The sequence below is a fragment of the Myodes glareolus genome, chromosome 13 (assembly GCF_982192425.1).
Source record: "Myodes glareolus chromosome 13, mMyoGla1.1, whole genome shotgun sequence".
Classification (NCBI taxonomy): domain Eukaryota; kingdom Metazoa; phylum Chordata; class Mammalia; order Rodentia; family Cricetidae; genus Myodes; species Myodes glareolus.
Window position 1 is genome coordinate 41,198,234 of NC_142038.1, and position 21,167 is coordinate 41,219,400.

The window sequence follows — 21,167 nt, forward strand, 5'->3', positions numbered from 1 at the left end:
AGAGAAGTTTGGAAGCAATAAAATCTATTTTTTTAAAAAAATTTGCCTGTTTTAAAACGTGGTGAATGTCCTTGTGTTCCCTATCAGAGTCTCAGCGCTGAGGGCATACTTGGAGTTTTCTATTTCAGGTTTTGAGTGCCAGTTCAGGCAAAGACTCTCTCCATCTGCTCCGAGCCTCTGTGCTGACTAGAGTTTGTCTGCTTCGGTGAGGAAGTAAGGTCTCTGCTGCAAGCCCCACACAGTAGAGGCTGCACTTCAGTGACATTGTGATCCTGGACCATTATCTGTCATTTATTTACTTTGCCCCCTTCCCTACTGGGAAAATATTTGCTTCCTTCTCCGAAGGCCTCTTCTTTTGCCCAGTTGTTCAAATCTTTTGCATTCTTTATTTCAACTCAAGTGTGAATGATTAAACAGCAGCTTGGACTTTAAGCCTTTAAAACCTACCTGGGTTTTAGCTGAGCGCAGTGGTTCACCTCTGTAACACCAAGATCGAGGAAGATGAGGCGAGAGGATCTTGAGTTCGAGGCCAGCTTGGCCTACACTGTGAGACCCTTTCTCACACAACCAAAGGGAACTGAGACGATGGTCTAGCAGTCAATGGCACGTGCTGCTCTTGCAGTGGATCTGAGTTCGGTTCCCAGCACCCACATCAGGCAGTTCACAGTCACCTGTCACTCCAGTTACAGGGAACCTGACACCTTTTCTGACAGTCAAGGGCTCCTGCACACACACACACACACACACACACACACAGACAGTACACATACATATACTCAGTTACATGCATGTACATGTAAAATAAAATAGCTTTAAAAACCCACCAAGACCCAGATAACCACTGCTGTAAGATCCTAACGGCAACGGCCATGCCGCAGCCTTTTATGGCATTCTTGGCCATTTGCTGCCCTCACTCTCACTCTTCCTATTCCCCTTTCCCACAAGTGTGGCACTCCAGTTTCTGCACACACGATCTGCTCCTCTCTCAGCTGGTCAGGAACTGTTGGGCAGATACCCTATTTCTCATCCTAGATTGTCCGACTCTCACGGCACCCACTACAGTGTCTAGCACACAGTGAGTTCTCAAGTTATAAATATTGCCACTATGGATTCTTTCCCTCTGACACATTGAAAATGTGTCACCCTCTGTCCTCATTTCTATTTGCTTGTTGCATAGAGAAAGCTGGTGCGGGAGAATTGTCTGTATTCTGTCAATCATGTATTTTAATAAAACGCTGATTGGCCAGGCAGGAAGTATAGGCGGGTCAACCAGACAGGAAGTAGAGACAGGGGCGATGAGACCAGGAGAAGGCTAGGAAGGAGGAAGCGCATTCCTCCATTCCTGCGCAGACCACCGAAGAGGCAGCATGTAACTTGCCCCCCTGAGAAAGGTACTGAGCTATGTGGCTAATGTAAATAAGGATAATGGGGTAACATAAGTTATAAGAGCTAATAAGTAGCCAGAGCTAAGGGCCAATCAGTTTATAATCTTATGGAGTCCTGTGTGTGATTTTCTTTGGGGTTTGCCGACTTGTTGGGGTGTCGGGCGGGACAGAAACCCACAAACAAGCAGGCAGCCCCCTTCATGTTACAGAAAGCTTTGCTGTAGTTAAAAGCACTTTCAAAAAAGGTTTCTGTGATCCGATCTTTTTATCTCTCCAGATATACAAATGTAAAGGAAGAGAGGGCATAGAAACCAAACTCTGTGGTTTTTCAGACACACTTTTGATAATCCAATAAGAGCCTGCATCCTCTACTCTTAAGATGTAAAATGTGGGAAGAATTTGTTGGGTTCAGATTACATCTTTTATTTATGAAAGGAGGAGAGACACAGCATGGATGCCCCTGGGGGCGATGGAGACCACTTTGTTCTCATAAGAAATAAAGGGATAAGCATCTGTAAAGATCTCCCACAGAAAGCATGTTCAAGGAGGGAAGAACGTGGAAAGCTCACGTTGTCTCTAATCGTTGGGTTGGTGCTAAACTTACATAGTTTCCTGGCACGGCTGTTAAAATATTCATGGTTTAGAGAAAGAAAACAATAGCACGCATTCCTGACGCGCATACTTGGTTGCAGGATTTCTGCTGTCCCCCAGTTTCTTATTTCTCCACACTTCTCTGGATTTCCTTCTCTTCCATTTGGTTCTCAAAATAACTGCAGGGACATGTAGAGGAAAAGCAGAAGCAAAAGCATCTTAGGCTAATAATATGACAACTAATGGCTAAAACCATGCCGAACCAGCTCACAGGTGTCCCCAGTAGACCTAAGACTCGGAGCATCCAAAGGCCTGAAAAGTGAGGAATGATGGACGCGACCGTTACTCCAGGGTGTTAGTGCCGAAGCAAGCATGGCGGCCGTTGGTTCATTTCCCCAACATCAATCCTGTGGTAGGCATTTTTGTAGCTAAAGATCAGGTAGGTTATAAAACTGCCACCGCAGTCTACAGAGCAGCAAGCAAGGTCTGGCCCTGGCCCAGCTCCTGCGGCCGCTGTGTGGGGAGCCCCGCAGCTCTGCACTGTGTGGCAGGCTATTGGAGGCCAGTTTCCTGAGCTCTCTTTCTGCCACAGGGCCTTCACCTGCAACTTCAGGGTAGTAACAGACTACCCAGCGGACCAAACAAGTTAACATTCCTCAGCTAGGCAAAGTCTGGATCCTAAGGACCAAATCAACCTCCCCATCCCTCAGCCCAGGCTTCAGGAAATAGTTTTGTTGGAATAGTGCCTGGTTTGTTCTCTGTGTGTTACCTGTGACTGCTTCCTCACTACAGTAGCAAAGCTGAGCACTTGTGACAGGGACCATATGGCCCCACGACAGTGAATATGTTTACTCTCTGGTCTTGGGCAGAAAGCATCTACCAACACCTGATTTAGGTAAGTGTTTGGAAAGACCTAAACTTACTGCCTAAAGCAGGGGTTCTCAGCTTTTGGGCCATGACTTCTTTGGGGGTTAAGAATCTTTCCACAGGGGTTAAATATCAGATACCCTGCATATCAGATGTTTACATTATGGTTCATAACAGAAGCAAAATTACAATTATGAAGTAGTAATGAAAATAATTTTGTGAGTAGAGCGGGTCACCACAACATGAGCTGCATTAAAGGATGGCAACACAGGACTCCGCAGTAAACACCGAGTATTGGTGCTGTTAATCTTAAGGCTGACATCGTGAAGAACAGACACGCCCATCTATTCATACAGTCACTCTTAATAGTCTATCCTTCAGCCATAATTCTGAGGCCTCTGACTTGACAACAAAACATGCAACTGGTCATTTGACATCTGCGTCATGAGGTCATCAGCCTGATAGGAAAGGGTTTCTTTGAAAGAAAGCCTATAGGACCGCCGTGATGAGTCATGTAGAGCTGGCTTATGGAAAACTTTTGGTGCTTAGCATGGTTGAATGAGGCTTTTCCAAGCCTGGCAACAACAGTGTTTCCTAAAAAAGCAGGAGGCAAGGGATCCATGGACCCTCTAGCCTAAGTCACTGTGCGTGTGTTCTGCAAGCATAGAAAAGGCCTTGCTATTTCTTGATGTAAAATATAAAAACAGAGAAAAATAACAGGAGACATCATATGCTAATCTGGGTAGGAAAGTGAGAACCCAGTTATTTCACTGTGATTTCACTGGCCTTGGAAGATAACCAATGGAGGCCCAAATCATTGGAGTAAAATGTATCTGTTCCCCGCACAGCATGTGTTCTCACATCTTTGAGAATACAACTCAGATCGTGTTCTTTGGTAAAACTGCACAAACCCCAGGCTCCATGGTCCTGCTCTGTCTACACCCCTGACCTCAGAGCTTCCAATTCTCTCCCTTCCTCAGTGGCCAGCCACGGAAGACATCTTCTGTGGAGCGCCCTGAGTGTGGCTCTGCTCTTTTTTCCTTCTACAATGGTGTTTCCCCCCATCTTCACAGGACTGCTTCCTGCTCCAGGCTGGATCTCAGACCACAAGTCCTGTCCCCAGCCAGGCTTAACTCAAGGTCACGCCTACTCCAGTCTTTGTCACATCACCCTGTTTTATCTTCGGAGCCTCAGAACAAATGGGGGAAAAAAACCATCTTGTTTACTAATTTGCTTGCTTTGTGTCTGTCTGTTTCTTCCATTTCTTCCATTACCAGTGTATATGTTCTGTAAGGGGCTGGAATTCCTTACCAGACATAATAGGTAGTTAATAAATAGTTGTTCAGTAAATGAATGAGCCAGCAAGATTTTTACCCTACAACTAAAAGCAACTGTTGCTTGAAAGTTTGTGGAAGAAAATAGTAAATCTTTTGGGGTGGGTGGAAGTCAGCTTAGGTCAAGCATGTAGTTGGGGGTTCAACAAGGTGGCAGGTGGGGCAGATATGCTAAGAATGTGCTTTCTAAATCCATTTCCATATGTGGATCTACTCTGGTGCCATTTGGACAGCCTACTTGGAAAACCTGTAGAGGTGCATGTTAATAAGAAATAACATTCTTCCTCACTAATCTTCACAAATGCCCCTAAGGGCAGCAGACGGGGGAATTCCCCTGGGCACCAAGGCCACCTAAAGCCTGGGGACAATTATTCCCCTCCACATCTCAAAGGTCATAGTCAAAAGAGAACATTTCAAGACAGAAGTGATAGCACTTACCAGCAGTTCCAACACTCCGGAGGCCTGTTGGGTCAATTGATAGTTCAAGGCCAGCTGGTCTACATAGTAAGGCCCTGTCTAAAAACACCAAACATACACACAAGGAAGTCAACCCTCCCTTTCAGAAAACATCAGAAACTACTCTGAACTTTTGAGTCACTCTTTGAAACATATGAAAAGTTAGTAACATACAAAAGCTCAACAAGGAAACTAGCCCTATACCTGAGAGCCGCTTACCCACAGCCTCATAGACATCAGCTGCCCTCAGAATAACCTAGGCCAGAAGTCCTTGTGTTGGAGATGCACCTCAGCGAGAAAGTGCTTGCTTAGTATGGGTGAAGTCCTGTGTTTAATTCTCTACAGAGCAATTCATTTTTTAAAAGTTAAATTAAAATTTTCTTTTGCACTAGGAATAAAGTAAATATCCCACAATAAAACAGTCTAAACAGCCCTAAGTTAACTACAAAGGTGAGGGTAACCCCAACAGAAGATGTAGGAGTCTTCAAGATTCTTGTCTAGGACATAACTTGTCTATTTATTGGGTAAACAACATATATCTATTATACTTGAAATACAGTTCTCTTTAGACGAAACATATACACTGCATACTTGTGAACGGTATTAGATTGACTTTAAAAATGAAAGAGGACTTATTGAGTTTTGAGGAAAACTGCATCTGATACACAATGCAGTTCCATGAAAGCCTTGTTTGTCAACTGCTTGTTGGGCTCTGCCAGGTGCAGCTTCCTCATTTAAACCTTGCAAATGACCCAACCAGACAAGTGAGGAAAGCAATGGAAGGAGCAAGTAAAGACACTTACCAAAGGCTCATCCAGTTAGCAGGCCAGTGGGGGAGACGTGGCTCTGAGCAGGCGCTCACCCACTTCACTAAGGCCTCTTCCAGTTGAGAAATGTCCTTTAAGCTTGAATGTGACGCAGGAGGATGTTATGGTCCATTTGGCTCTTTCCCTAGAGGAAAGTGGACACACTCCAGGGCACAGGAAGTGTTCATTGTGACCATACACAGCAAAGACACTCAGCCTTCGTGATGTCACCTTCACAGTGAGTCTCGGGGAAGGAGCGCTGCCACCGAAGAATGCTTTCCTCACTGGAGTGAAAAGCATCTTTATGAATTAATTTAATTCACTGATGAAGTTACACAATGAAGTTAAAACAGTCAAAACATGATTAAAAGTTATTTCATAATTAAAGTTTCCACCAATCACACCCTCATGTCATTTTCTTTTGCCTTTCTTCCTAGTGGTAACCAGTGCTCAAATATCATTCTTACAGATAGTTTGGCAATCTTGCTATATGGCTATGTGTCTATACAAATATTTTGTTTCAAGTATTTGAATTTTTCAAATCCTGTACACATTCTTTTATGACCCATCTGTTATACTCTGTTCTAAGGATATGACCACATTAATACACATAGTTTTCAACTGCTGCGTAGTATTTCATTATATGAGTAATGCATTCCAGTTTTTCCTTAGAATAAACAATGCAATAATTGATTTTCTTGCGCATGTTTCTTTATGTTAGATTTTTTTCCTGTGGTAGCTTTCTATGAGTTAATAGATGCTGATTGATATAATAGACATCCCCAGAAATTTCAGTAGTTTGATGAAAGCCGTTACTTATGTAAAGTCCTAGTAGATGTCGGGTAGGAAAGACACATCTGTCCTGTAGTCAGATCAGAGAGCCAGGCCGAAGAATGGTCTGCTCCTTCTTAAGATCAGCCCGTGTGCCAGTACCCAGCCAGAAAACTAGCCTTCTAAACGCTCTAGGTCAGAAGTTATTTCTGCTCATCTACACTGACAAAACTCAGGATGCCAACTGCAAGCCCAGAAAGAATATTGACCCTCACTCACCTCATACACAGAACTCCTCTACCAGTGGAAGGAGAGCATAGTTTTTAACTTAATTTTAGCACAACTATCCCTGCCACTCCCCTGAAACTGGCATTGCCAGTTCTCTCAAAGAAGAGTTATTTGCTGTTGAGAATTTTGTTCTCAAGGCCCCTTCCCTGTGCTATGGATGGTGATACACGTGGGAGAGTCTTTGTAAAGGCAGAAATATTAGACTCACTCCTAGTTTCTGCTTGTCATCATTTCTGTGCTCCATGAAAGAACCATGGCGGGATGTTCACTGCTGGTGAATGGGGCTGAGCTGGAAGCTACCCAGTGACTTCCGCTCACTATCATTTCCCAGACTCTGAGAGAGACCTCAATGACCACAACTAGGTACCAGATAACCTTGCTAGTGCCAACTTCAAAGAAATGGATCAGAAGAACAGGCTCATTCAGCCAGACATTATGCCAACAGAAATGCCAAGAGCAGGTTTTATAAGGCCACCATCTTCCAGATATAAACAGGCCTCTACTCCATCCTTCTAGAAACTAGACTACTTTCAGACACTTAGGTCACCTTGTTGCTTAACCCTGACTGAAAATGAGGAAAGATGTAAAATAAAACAAACTGATATGGGATTCCCCTCTGTATGCTGTGAATATGTTTTATTGCCATTGGTTCTTTGAATCTGCTTTAGCCTATGGCAGGGCAGAACAGAGGTAGGCGGGAAAACTAAACTGAATTTTGGGAGAAAGAAGGTAGAGTCAGAGAGATACCATGTAAGTACTGAAGGAGAAAGATGCCAGAACCTTACTGGTAGGCCACAGCCTCATGGTGATATACAGATTAATAGAAATGGTAGAAATGGGTTAATTTAAAATGTATGAGCTAATTTGTTGATGATATGATAGTTTACATAAGCGACCCCAAAAATTCTACCAAGGAACTTCTACAAGTCATAAACACGTACAGTAATGTAGCAGGATACAAGATTAACTACAAAAAAAAATCAGTAGCCCTCCTGTACACAGATGATAAATGGGCTGAGAAAGAAATCAGAGAATCAACACCCTTCACAATAGCCACAAATAACATAAAATATCTCAGAGTAACTCTAATCAAACAAGTGAAAGACCTGTATGACAAGAACTGTAATCTTTGAAGAAAGAAATTGAAAAAGACACCAGAAAGTGGAAAGATCTCCCATGCTCTTGGGTAGGCAGAATTAACATAGTAAAGATGGCAATCTTACCAAAAGCAATCTATAGATTCAGTGTAACATGAGGGCCGGCTTGTTGGGGTATCTGTTCCCGCCCAGTACCCCACATCCGGCAAACCCCAAAGAAAATCACACACAGGACTCCATAAGATTATAAACTGATTGGCCCACTAGGTCAGGCTACTTATTAGTTCTTATGACTTATCTTAACCCATTATTCTGATCTATGTTAGCACATGGCTCCGTACCTTTTTCAGCTGGGCCAGTTACATGCTGCCTCTTCGGTGGTCTGAGCACGAGTGACAGAGGAACCTCTCTTCTTCCCAGAATTCTCATGTTCTCATTGCATCACCTCTACTTCCTGTCTGGTTTTCCCACCTATACTGCTTGCCTGGCCAATCAGCGTTTTATTAAAATGTGATTGACAGAATACAGACAATTCTCCCACATCAATTCAGTGCAATGCCCATCAAAATCCCAGCAAAATTCTTCACAGACTTTGAAAGAACAGTACTCAACTTCATATGGAAAAACAAAAAACCTAGGATAGCCAAAACAATCCTGTATAATAAAGAAAATTCTGGAGGTATCACAATCCCTGACTTCAAACTCTACTACATACTAAAAACAGCCTGGTATTGGCATAAAACAGTCAGGAGGCCCAACGGATCTAAATTGAAGACCCGAATATTAATCCACACACCCATGAACACCTGATTTTTGTCAAAGAAGCAAAAAAAATCAAATAGAAAAAAGAAAGCATATTTAACAAATGATGCTAGCATAACTGAATATCAACATGTAGAAGAATGAAAATATATCCATATCTATCACCATACACAAAACTCAAGTCCAAACGGATCAAAGACCTCAAAATAAAGCCAACCACACTGAACTTCATAGAAGAGAAAGTGGGAAGTACACTTGAATGCATTGGCACAGGGAACCACTTCCTAAATATAACCCCAGCAGCACAGATACTGAGAGAAACAATTAATAAATGGGACCTCCTGAAGCTGAAAAGCTTCTGTAAAGCAAAGGACATGGTCAACAAAACAAAATGGCAGCCTATAGAATGGGAAAAGATCTTCACCAACACCACATCAGACAGAGGTCTGACCTCCAAAATATACAAAGAACTCAAGAAACTGGTCATCAAAAGAACAAATAATTAAATAAAAAATGGAGTATAGACTAAACAGAGAACTCTCAACAGAGGAATGGCTGAAAGACACTTGAGGAACTGCTCAACATCCTTAGTCATCAGAGAAATGCAAATCAAAGCAACTCTGAGATTCCATCTTATAGCTGTAAGAATGGCCAAGATCAAAAACACTGATGACAACTTATGCTGGAGAGGATATAAAGAGAACACTCCTGCATTGCTGGTGGAAGTGCAAGCTGGTACAGCCCCTTCAGATATCAGTATGGTGATTTCTCAGAAAATTAGGAAACAGTCTTCCTCAAGATCCAGCAATACCACTTTTGGGTATATACCCAAAGGATGCTCAATCATACCACAAGGACATGTGTTCAACTATGTTCATAACGGCATTGTTTGTCATAGCCAGAACCTGGAACCAACATAAATGTTCCTCTACCAAAGAATGGATAAGGAAAATGTGATACATTTACACAATGGAGTACTACAGAGCAGAAAAAATAATGACATCTTGAAATTTGCAGACAAATGGATGGAACTAGAAAACATCATATTGAGTGAGGTAACCCAGACCTAGACACCCAGACCTATCACATGTACTCACATGTACTCACTCATAGTGGCTTTTAGACATAAAACAAAGAAAACCAACCTACAAATCACAATCTCAGAGAACCTAGACAACAGTGAAGATCTTAAGAGAGACATACTTGGATCTAATCTCCATGAGAAGTAGAAAAAGAAAAGATCTCCTGAGTAAATTGGGAGCATGGGGACCATGGGAGGGGCTTGAAGGGGAAGGAAAAGGGAGGGAGGGAAGCAAAGAAAAATGTATAGATCAATAAAATCAATTTTAAAAAAGAAAAAAATATGCAAGAGCTAGCTTACAACAAACCACATACAAATTGATTTCAAATAAGCATCAGTATCAAGGGGAGGAAAAGAGTTGAGGGAAGAGTTTTCGATCTGCCTTTCAAAAATAGGCTTTAAGAGCCCAGGCCGTGGGGTCCTTACCAGGTTGATCTCTGTGAGCTCAAGGCCAGGCTGTTCTACAGAGCAACTTCCAGGATAGCCAGGACTACACAGGGAAACCCTGTCTCAAAAACCAAAACCAAAACAGGTTTTAAAGGAGGAAGTGCCAACAAAGCTAAGACACTTCTCTTTCAGCAAAGTTCCTGCCAATCACCTCAGCAGAACTTTCTATAGAAAGTTAACGATGCTTGGATAATATCATAGCCTACCATGATATTTTTATATCTCTATAATTGCTTGACAGTTGAGCATTATATGAGATCGTTGAAAGGTATAGAAAGGACAGTTTTCCTATTATGGTTATATATTATACACCCACCAAAAAGAATATCCTTGTATGCTATGTAATATCTGCAAGATATTTGCTAAATGTTAAATTGAACATGTACATATAGGACAAACATTTGTATGAAAGGATATTTACATACACATACAAAGTGCATACAAGAAAGAGTTTCTCTAGAATCATAAGCAATAAATATTAATAATATTTACAAAAGCTCTTCAACAAAGGAAGCAAGAAGGTCAAAAGGGTACAAGTTATTCATTATTCTGCAATTTAAAATGTTTGGATTTGCTGCATGAATGTGTGCACGTGTGTGAGAATTTGTGTGTTTGTGTTTAAGTGTGAGAAAGAGTGTGGTACAGTAGCCAGCTTCACCATGTGCTAAGTACACATTCTCAAACTAAGGATTAACTTCAGTAAGAATGGACTTAGTAATTATCATTTAAAACTAAAGGAGGCCTGGAAAGACAGCTCAGCAGTTAAGAGTTCTGGCTGCTCTACCAGAGGACCAAAGTTTGATTCCCAGCACCCACACGACAGTTCACAACTGTCTGTAACTCCAGTTTCAGGGGATCTGATGTCCTCTTCTGATCCTTTGGCCCCAGAAACATACATAGTGCACATGTGTACATGCAGGTAAAACATCCATTTGCATAAAACAAGTAAATACATAGATTTTTTTTTTAATTAAAGGAAAAGGAAAGCCAGATTTCACAAGACATAGCTTCTGTTTCTTTAGGGTATCGATAGGTCCAGCACATGAAGGACTGTGATCTAGACATTGAAGAACAGCCACGTTTCTGTAAGTGGCTTCTCAGTGCGGGGCCACATCCCTACAGAATCACGGCAAACAGATTTGACCTTGTTCAAGGCATTGTTGACAGAGAAGAGTGGGAGGAGCATCAGATAGAAGACACCTTAGAAGTGTCATCCCAGAATGACCAGATCTAAAGGAACGTTCGTAAAACCACTCAACACACCTTTACAGCCAGGATTGGCTCAAGCTCCTCTGTTTTTAAGAACTGATTATTCATATTTTTTATTTTATTTTAATTATTAATTTTGTTTGCTTTTTGAGACAGGGCCTCACTGGCTATCCTGGAATTCAGCATGACCCCAACATCACAGAAATCCACCTGCCACTGCCTCCCCAGTGCTAGAGTTAAAGGTATGTGCTGCCACATCTGGCTTGGTTGTTTTATTTTGATGTGTTCTATTAGTACAAGATTCTTTGGTTACCTAGAGTTGTGTTGCCAACTAAAGCATTTCACATTAAACTGTTTCTGCTGTCTCACTTAAACTCAGTAAATGCATAAAGGAAATCTCTCTCTCTCTCTGTCTCTGTCTCTCTCTCTCTCTCTCTCTCTCTCTCACACACACACACACACACACACACACACATGAATATATTCATCCATGGACTCAGCAGTTGCTGTGGGATGATGGTTTTGTCCTGTAAAGATTTGTTTCCTGTACTTGTTTAATAAAATGTTGATTGGCCAGTAGCCAGGCAGGATGTATAGACGGGGCGATCAGGCAGGAAGTAGAGGCAGGGCAATGAGAACAGGAGAATTCTGGGAAGAGGAAAGATTCAGTCTGCAGTTGTCACCCAGATGCAGAGAAAGTAACATGAGAATGCCTCACTGATAAAGGTATCAAGCCATATGGCTAACAGAAACAAGAATTATGAGCTAATTTAAGATGTAAGAATTAATAAGAAGCCTGAACTAATAGGCCTATCAGTTTATAATTAATATAGACCTCTGTGTATTTTGTTGGGACTGAATGACTGTGGGACCAGGTGGGACAGAAACCTCAGTCAACAAATGGTTAAGAGCAATGGTTGTGCTTCCAGAGGACCCAGGTTCAATTTCCAGCATCCACACGGTGGCTCACAGCTGTTTGTAACTCCAGTTTCAGGAGATCTGACATCTTCCCTCCAATGTACATAAAATACATTTAAAAAAATTATAAAAAGGAATATATTCATCCATGAAGAAGATTACAATGGTCATTTACAAGAAAATGGATGTCATCATACTAACCAAAGGAAGCTAGTCTCAAGAGAAGAATATAACAAAACCAAAGAAGCCAAACCAAGCCAAACCAAAACAACTCCAGTTTCTCTCACATGAGGAACCTATCGAAAGAAAGAGAGAAAGAAAGAAAGAAAGAAAGGAAAGAAAGAAAGGAAAGAAAGAAAGGCAGGCAGGCAAGCAAGCAAGAAAGAACAGTTGAGTGAAAAATAGGAACCATTTTGGAGAGGAGTCCAAGAGATCACGGAAGTGGGAATATGACTGAAATACACCATTTACGTGTATGACAATGTCACGGTGCTATTATTTTGTACAAAGCATACATGATAGTAACATTTTTTAAAAACTGCAGAGTTCTCTTTTTTTTGCCACCCTTGCCTGGTAGCAGCCTCTGAGACTCTTGAGAAGGTGAGCAGTACCACTGTCCCTGCTGATCGCAAACCTCACTCACTGCTCAGATTCTGTGACTCACAGGCTGTTTGTTTAGTGTCCCTTAGAGGGTCCGAGATCCAACTGGTGGCTGGGCAGTGGGCCACTGTCATCCACACAGGAGGGAAATTGTTCCAATTCAAAGACTATCTTCATCTGATTCTATTTTTAAAGAATGATAAGGAAAGAAAGATAACCATTATAGTTTAGTAGATTGTGATCTTAGTATAATACACCTGTGACATTCTAGGCGCGTGTTAAGTGGGCCCTTTCAGAGTGACGCCTTCCAAATAATGCCTCTGACTTATGACTAAGTTTCTATTTTTTTCTACAGATTCACCAACCAGCCTTGTCAAAAGGAAATTTGTGACATAGTTTGGGGCTAAGAGATCAGGGAACAAAACAGGGCTAGAAATAGTGACCTGGTTTCCCTGGAAACCGAAGAAAGTACAGGTTTATAGGTCACTGTTGTTTTGTATCCGAAGCCTCTGATCAAAGTAGATTATAGCCTGCAGGTCCTTCACCTGTCTTTCACATAAATAAAATTTCCCAAGAGTGTCCTTTCAGCCCTGCTCACCAAATGAATAATTGACAGAAATCATTTCGGCTAATTTAGATTCCTTTTTTTTTTTCTGCGTTCAGTAGGAACTTGGATTTCACAAATGTTGCAATATGAAAATTTGCTCAAAGGCAAAAGCGAATGATAAAGGGACTCTGAGATTCTAGAAATCCGGGATTCTAAAATATAATATAGGAATTCGTGAGCTTTGTCTCACTCACATCAGCAACTTTAGGCTTATGTTATAATTTGACGATAACTCAAGATTTATTTTTATGTCACATAAATCAGGGTTTTTTTTGTTTTTGTTTTGTTTTGTTTTGTTTTTTTAAAGATTTCATTTCAGAAACTAAACCTTCTCCAGCTGCTTTAGGAACCCAGTTTCGGGACAGATTTTGAACAGGTCTCAGAACCTCAGTGAGGAACCAGAGAACAAAATAATGGACGCCACAGTGTGACTATCGCGAGATCTGGCAGCAGCTGTCCCTGGACACAGGCAGCCCCACTGCCAGCTGTGTGCACCAGGGACTCCTGCTGGAATCTCTGACCACGATGTCCAGAATGCTGAGTCTCCATCTACCTTCCATGATGGATGCTGACAAGAGCCTCGTGTACCCCCCCCCCCCCCGAGGTTCTAACTGGATGACAGCGACGGACAGGGTCTGGCCCCTGGATCCTAAAGTCTAAGATATTAAGAAATTTTGTTACTTCCCCTTTGGAGCACGAACTCTGAGAAATTAGAACGTTCTCCAAATATGAAATGGACTCCAAGGTGATGAGCCATGGTATTCATTGCTTTCTGTCGCTGCGATAAAACACCGAGACCAGGAGTAACTTATAAAAGGTTTTATTTGGGCTTATGGCTCTAGAGACAGAGTCCCTAATGTCAGGGAATGGAGTGTTGGCGTAGCAGCAGGAAGCTGAGAAATTGTATCTTCAACCACAGGCAGAAAACAGAGAGTGAACTAGGAGTATGGTGAGGCTATAAGAACTTCCAAGTCTGGGGCTGGAGAGGTGGCTCAGAGGTTAAGAGCACTGACTATTCTTCCAGAGGTCCTGAGTTCAATTCCCAGCAACCACATGGTGGCTCACAACCATCTATAATGAGATCTGGTGCCCTCTTCTGGTCTGTAGGCACACATACAGACAGAACACTGTATACTTGATAAATAAATAAATAAATAAATCTTAAAAAAAAAAAAAGAACTTCCAAGTCTGTCTGTCTTGATGCATTTCCTCCAGCAAGGCCACACCAACCCCCAAGGTTCTATAAACTTCCCAAAGAGTGGGTTACCAATTGGGGACCAAGTGTTTACATATGTGAGCCTGTGAGGGGACAGTTCTCATTCAAACCACATACGTTCTAAAAAAACAAACAAAAAAACAATGACTTCAGGGGGAATGACCTCAGTACCACTAGATGCCCTGGAAAGTCTGAGTCACAGCCATTCAGTGGCTTTTATCACGCAGTCATGACATCCCGCCCTTAATGCCAAGCCAAGGACTATTAAGGAAGCCTCCTACCACGCCGGAGAACGCAGGCAGACAGTCCTGACATCTGGAGGCCAATGTAACTCATATAAAAATAATGTAGAATATAGTTACAGGAATATTGGTGGAATAACTGATTGAACCCTTCTTGTCTTGGTCCTTGAGCAGTGTTAATATGATACGCGGAAGAATCCTCTATTCACTGCTTCCCCAGGTGTGTGGTGCGTGATAGAAAAGCCCTAGGAAATCATGCACTCTATAGCAAGACACTGATCTAAAGGAATTATCACAATGGCTTTCAAAAATAAGAATTTACATATTCAGCATAGAATTTTGGAACCTGGATTTGTTTTGGAGACGAGACGTCAGCTGGCTCCATGTGAGAGTCTGAATACGAGTGTGTTTACTTGCCTGCCAGAACTCTAACTAGACTGCTTCCTCCTCTTGCCACGGACAGATGACAACAAGAACATCTCAGTTTTCATGCATGAGAGATGAAAAATGTTTTCTCATTTGCAAAGAATCAAAGGCAGGCTGTTCTTTCAAAAACTGTCTGTCAGCTGACATCTGGTGGTTAAAACCAGAAATGCAGTATTATAAATGAAAGTTGGGTTCTCCAATCCGCAGACAGAAAACCATTAAAGACTTACAGCCATACTGACTGAAGGGTAATTTTGCTAATATTGCTGGCATTGAGTTGTTCCTAATCAGACATGACAGTGTGAGGTTTGATGGAGAGAACTTTCCAGTGCTGCATTACATCCGGGCAGCTGTAAATCCTGCTCAAACTTGTAACAATGGTTAGAGGACATGTTAAATTTAATTCTTTAAAGAGCTTCCAAAGTGAAGAGACACATTAGCTTTTCAGGGTAAAAATGAATTCCTATTGGACTTCTTGGTGGCAATACAATATAGACAAAACAAAGAACACCTCCAGTGTTTCCTGTGAAATTTTGAGGAGTGTGGAAAGCGTGACTATGTTTGAAAATACTTGGGGTTTTGTCATCTTAACACAAACCTGGGTCATGGGAATTTCAATTGAGAAAATGCTACCGTCGGATTGGCCTACAGGAAAGTCCATGAGGGCATTTTCTTGATTGACTGATGTGTGAGCGTCCAGCCCATTTTGGGCGGTGCCATCCCTGGCCAGGTGGTTCTGGGGTATAGGAAAGAGCAAACTGAGGATCCAGGAGGAGCCAAGAAGAGCCAGTAAGCAGTAAGTAATTTTCCTTTATGATCTCGGCTTCAGGTTCCGCCTCCAGGTTCCTGCCTTGAGTTCCTGCCTTGAGTTCCTGCCTTGGCTTCCCTTCATGAGGGACTGTGAGCTCTAAAATGTAAAAACCCTTTCCTCCTCAAGTTGCTTTTGGCCATGGTGTTTATCAAAGCAATTTTAAAAACCCTAACTAAATCAGGTGGTTGTTAGGGAAGATGAATGGAGCTATGAGAACATGATAAGTGAGGGTAACGGAAGGGCGAATATAATCAAAGTACATTGTGTTTATGGATGAAAATGTGTGTGACATAGTGAAACCCACCATGTCATATAATTGTTGCAGACTAACAATATGTTCAGTGTTCTGAGCGCAGTTTTATTTCAGCCTTATTTACTCTTCCTACTGAGAAACCTTTCCTTCTAGTCTGATACAGTAAACATATTTTCAGACTTGCATGTACATGGATGTTAACCTTGCACAATTCTCCTTTAAAGCAGTAGCTAATTTAAACGTTATCTTTCTTCAACTCTAATCTATCACATTTTTGTTTAGAGAATGTGTATTTGTTCCAAAAACTACTTGCTATAGACACTCAAAGTTACTGCATTGCATCCTGGTGTAGTAGTGCATGCCGTTAATGTTAGCACTCTGGAGGGCGAGGCAGGAGGATCTCTGTGAGTTCCAGGTCAACCTGTTCTGCATACTGAGTACCAGGACAGCCAAAACTAAGTAGAGAGGACCTGTCTCAAAAAGAAAGGAGGGAAGGAAGGAAGGAAGGGAGGGAGGGAGGGAAGGAGGGGGAAGGAAGGAAGGAAGGAAGGAAGGAAGGAAGGAAGGAAGGAAGGAAGGAAGAAAAAAATCTTTTAATGATACTGCATTATTTTACTGGGAATTATTGAAAATTTTTGTTTGAATATGTTTTCTTATAAGCTGTAGACCAACTTGTCTATTTCATTTTCATCTCTATTTGGGGCTGGGACCATAGCTCAGTGGCACAGAACTTGCACAGTATGGGTGAAACCCTGGGTTTGATCCCCAACACTGCAGAATATAAATAAATATAAATAAACATATTCTGCTTTTATAGCCTCATTGTATTCTTTTACATAGATATTCAGGAAATATAATGGTGAACATGTAGACAATGTCCTTTCTAGAATGGAGATTCTGACTTCATTTTACTTAGGTATCTTTGTCTTAGGTATATCAAACCGGATCTTTACTCCAATTATGTCTTATAACTGTGGCAATTGATTTTTTTCTTGTTCTTTCTCTCTCTTTCCTCCTTTGAGATGAGGGTCTCCTCATTTTACCCAGGATGGTTTCAAACTCATGATCCTCCTGTCTCAGCCTCCCGAGCAGCTGGAATTGCAGGCACATACCTGGCTTCAAGGCAATTGACTTCCGCCGGTAAATTTTGTTTCCCTTGATCCCATATGTCCTTGAGTTGTTTCCATAGGTTTACACGGACATTACTGGAATTTCCAGGTATACAACAATTTATAGATAGTGATCACTGTACCAACTTCCAGCGTTCATTGTCTTTTCTTACCTAATTCCATTGCTTGAGTTTTGAGAAGTTTGCTAAATGAAAGCGCATGCTGTAGAAGCAGATGTCTTGCTGTTGGTGTTAGAGTTTCTTCACTGAGCAGAATGATGGCCTTTGACAAATACTGGTCTTTCCTACTTTATCAAGATTGTTACAGAATTAAGTATGACCAAATCTGTTGGTTGCCTATTTGTTGGCATATTTGAAGAAAATCACTCCCCGCTAGTCAGTTTTACCAGGTAGGTTCAGTTGCAGAAAACTGAAAGGGATTTACAGACTTAAGGAGTTAAAATTTTAAGCAGGGATTCAATTGCTTCTGAATTAAGAGTGAGCAGAAGTGGGCTGGCTACACTGTAGAATGGGCCCACCAGGGCCATATGCTCCTGTCAGAATAAGAAAGTTGTGTTCCTAACCAATACTTGCTGGGTGTACCATCTTTGTATCTTCTAAAAATGAGAACCTGAAAAAATATTCTTAATACATAATAATCAGAACACTAAAAGTACAGAACAAGTAAAAATACTAAAAACTGCAAGAGAAATAACCAAGTAACATAAAGGCATACCTACTAGAATTATATCTGATTTCTCAATGGAGACTCTAAAAACCAGAAGGGCCTGGACCTTTGTTATGCAGTCTATCAGAGACCACAGATACCAACCCAGACTACTATAATCAGAAAAATTTTCAGTCACAATAGATGGAGAAAATAAGACATTCCATGATAAAGCCAAATTTAAGCAGTATATATCTATAAATCCATCTCTATAGAAGGTGCTAAAAGAAAAACTCCAACCTGAAGAGATTAACCATACCCAAGAAACCATAAAGAATAAAAATTGCAGACCAGTAAATCGAAAAAGTAGAAACACACACACACACACACACACACACCCCACTACAACAACAACAAAGAAACAACAGGAACCAACAAACACTGCTCATCGGTGTCTCCCAACATAAATGGTCTCAATTCCCCAAGAAAAAGATGCATACTAACAGAATGGATGCAATAATAGGATTCACCCTTGTGCTGCATCCAAGAAATATACCTTAGCATAAACGATAGACATCATCTCAGGATAAAAGAATGGAGAAAGGTATTCCTAAGCAAAAGTATGTGCAAATGTAAAGAAGCAAGCTGGTGTGGCCATTTTAATATATGACAAAATAGACTTTAAACCAAAAGTAATTAGAAGAGATAGGGAAGAACACTACATACTCATCAAAGGAAAAATCCACCAAGAGGACATTACAATTCTTAACATCTATGTACTAAACTCAACAGCAACTGTGTTTGTAAAAGACACACTGCTACAGTTTAAATCATGTATCGACCCTCTCACACTGACTACAGGAGACTTCAATACCCCACTCTCACCAATATGTCATCCAGACAAAAACTAAACAGAGAATGCTGGCACTAACTGACATAAACCAAATTGCCCTATGTATTTACAGAACATTTCACCCAAACACAAAAGACCTTCACAGAACTTGCCCCTAAACTGACTACATACTCAGAAACAAAACAAGTCTCAATAGATACAGGAAAATTGAAATAACACCCTACATCCTACTTGACTATCATGGATTAAAGTTATATAGCATCAACAACAGAAACAACAGAAAACTTATAAACCCATGGAAACTCAACAACTCACTACTGAAAGAAAAAAGGGTCAAGACAGAAATTAATAAAGAAACTAAAGACTTTGTAGAGTTGAATGAAAATGAAACTTATGGGACACAATGAAGGTCAAAGCACTAAGTGCCTACATAAAAAAAGAAAAGATCTCATACTAGTGACTTGGCAGCACATCTGAAATCTCTAGAACAGAAAGAAGAGATCACAACCAAAGGAGTAGATGGCAGGAAATAATCAAATTCAGGACTGAAATCAATAAAAAAGAAAAAGAATAATAAAAATAATACAAAGAATCAATGAAACAAAGAGTTGGTTCTTTGAGGAAAATCAATAAAATTGACAAATCCTTATCCAAACTAACTAAAAGGTAGAGGGAGACTCTCCAAATTAGCAAAATTGTGCATGAAAAGGGGGTAGGTACATCACAATAGATACTGAGGAAATCCAGAGAATCAAAAGGACATACTTTAAAAACCTGTATTCCTCCAAATTGGAATATCTAAAAGAAACAATAATTTTCTTGATACAAACCACTTATCAAACTTAAATCAAGATCAGATAGGCAATTTAAACAGATAAAAACGTTAGTGAAACAGAAACAGTCATTAAAGGTCTCACTACCAAAAAAGTCAAACCAGATGGTTTTAGAACAGAATTCTACCAGACTTTCAAAGAAGTTAATGCCAACTCCTTCAATTATTTCACAAAATAGAAATCAAGGGAACATTTCCCACTGTATTTTATGAGGCCACAATTATCCTGATACCCAAGTTACATAAAGACCCAAAGAAAGAAAATTACAGACTACTTTCCCTTATAAACATATATGCAAAAATTATCAATAAAAATACTTGCAAACTGAATCCAAGACCACATCAAAAAGATCATCCTTCATGATCAAGTAGATTTTTATCCCAGAGATACAGGGATAGTTCAGCATTCATAAATTTGTAAATGTAATCTACCATATACTAACTGAAAGACAAAAACCACATGTTAAATTAAATGCAGAAAAGGCCTTTGAAAATATTCAACACCCTGATACTTTCAGGTCCTGGAGAGATTAGAGATACAAGGGACATTTATCAGCATAATAAAGACAGTCTACAGCAAGCTAGCAGACAGAATAAACTTAAATAGAGAGAAACTCAAAGCAATTCCATTAAAATCAGGAACAAGACAAGGTTGTCCGCTCTCTCTATACCTATTCAATATAATATCTGAAGACTTAGCTAGAAAAATAAGACAAAAGAAGGATATCAAGGGGATACAAATTGGAAAGGAAGAAGTCAAAGTATCTTCATTTGCAGATGATATGATAGTATATATAAGTGGCTAGAAAAATTCCACAGGAAAACTCCTACAGCTGATAAACACTTTCGGAAAAATAGCTGAATACAAAGTTAACTCATAAAAGTAAGTAGCCCTCCTATTTACAGATGGCAAAAGGACCAGGGAAATTTTAACCAAGCAAGTGAAAGACTTGCATAATAAAAACTTTCAGATATCAAAGAAAGAAATACATATCGGCTGGAGGGATGGCTCAGCGGTTAAGAGCATTGCCTGCTCTTCCAAAGCTCCTGAGTTCAATTCCCAGCAATCACATGGTGGCTCACAACCATCTGAAATGAGACCTGATGCCCTCTTCTGGCCTGCAGGCCAACACACAGACAGAATATTGTATACATAATAAATAAGTATTTTTTTAAAAAAGAAATATATATCAAAGAAAGAATATATCAGAAGATGGAGAGATCTCCTGTGCTTGTGGATCAGTAGAACTAATATAGTAAAAATGACCACCCTACCAAAAACAATCTACAGATTCAATGCCAATCCCAATCAAAATTCCAACACAACTTTTCACAGATCTTGAAAGGACAGTTCTCAACTTCATTTGGAAATACAAGAAATCCAGGATACATTAAACAGTCCTGGATGATAAAAGAACTGAAGGTGTTGGGGAATGTTATTTTAAGGTGTGTTGCTTTTGTTTATGCTGCATTTGTTTAACTTTGTGAAGCTGTGATTCATTGCCTGTCTAAAACACCTGGTGATCTAATAAGGAGCTGA

The 21,167-nt window shown here is 40.6% G+C and overlaps 1 protein-coding gene and 1 long non-coding RNA gene across 3 annotated transcripts in view; one reads left to right on the plus strand and one right to left on the minus strand.

Annotated features, from left to right (window-relative positions):
- Nucleotides 1-1,298: 1,298 nt before the first annotated feature.
- Ccdc112 (coiled-coil domain containing 112) overlaps nucleotides 1,299-21,167 on the plus strand; it is a 57,182-nt gene continuing 37,313 nt past the window's right edge. The window contains exons 1-2 of one of the 2 annotated variants that reach the window (XM_085699904.2): nucleotides 1,299-1,391; nucleotides 11,251-11,336. The gene's annotated coding sequence lies outside the window, so the exon portion shown is untranslated. Of the gene's footprint in view, nucleotides 1,392-11,250; nucleotides 11,337-14,410; nucleotides 15,900-21,167 lie in introns of those variants that run through there. The other variant, XM_085699903.2, reaches the window with a different exon arrangement.
- On the minus strand, nucleotides 1,925-5,729 carry LOC146891751 (uncharacterized). Its single transcript, XR_015005380.1, has 3 exons — nucleotides 5,437-5,729; nucleotides 4,616-4,693; nucleotides 1,925-2,155 (listed from the first exon to the last, which is right to left on the minus strand). It is a non-coding gene; the product is annotated as an uncharacterized LOC146891751 (long non-coding RNA).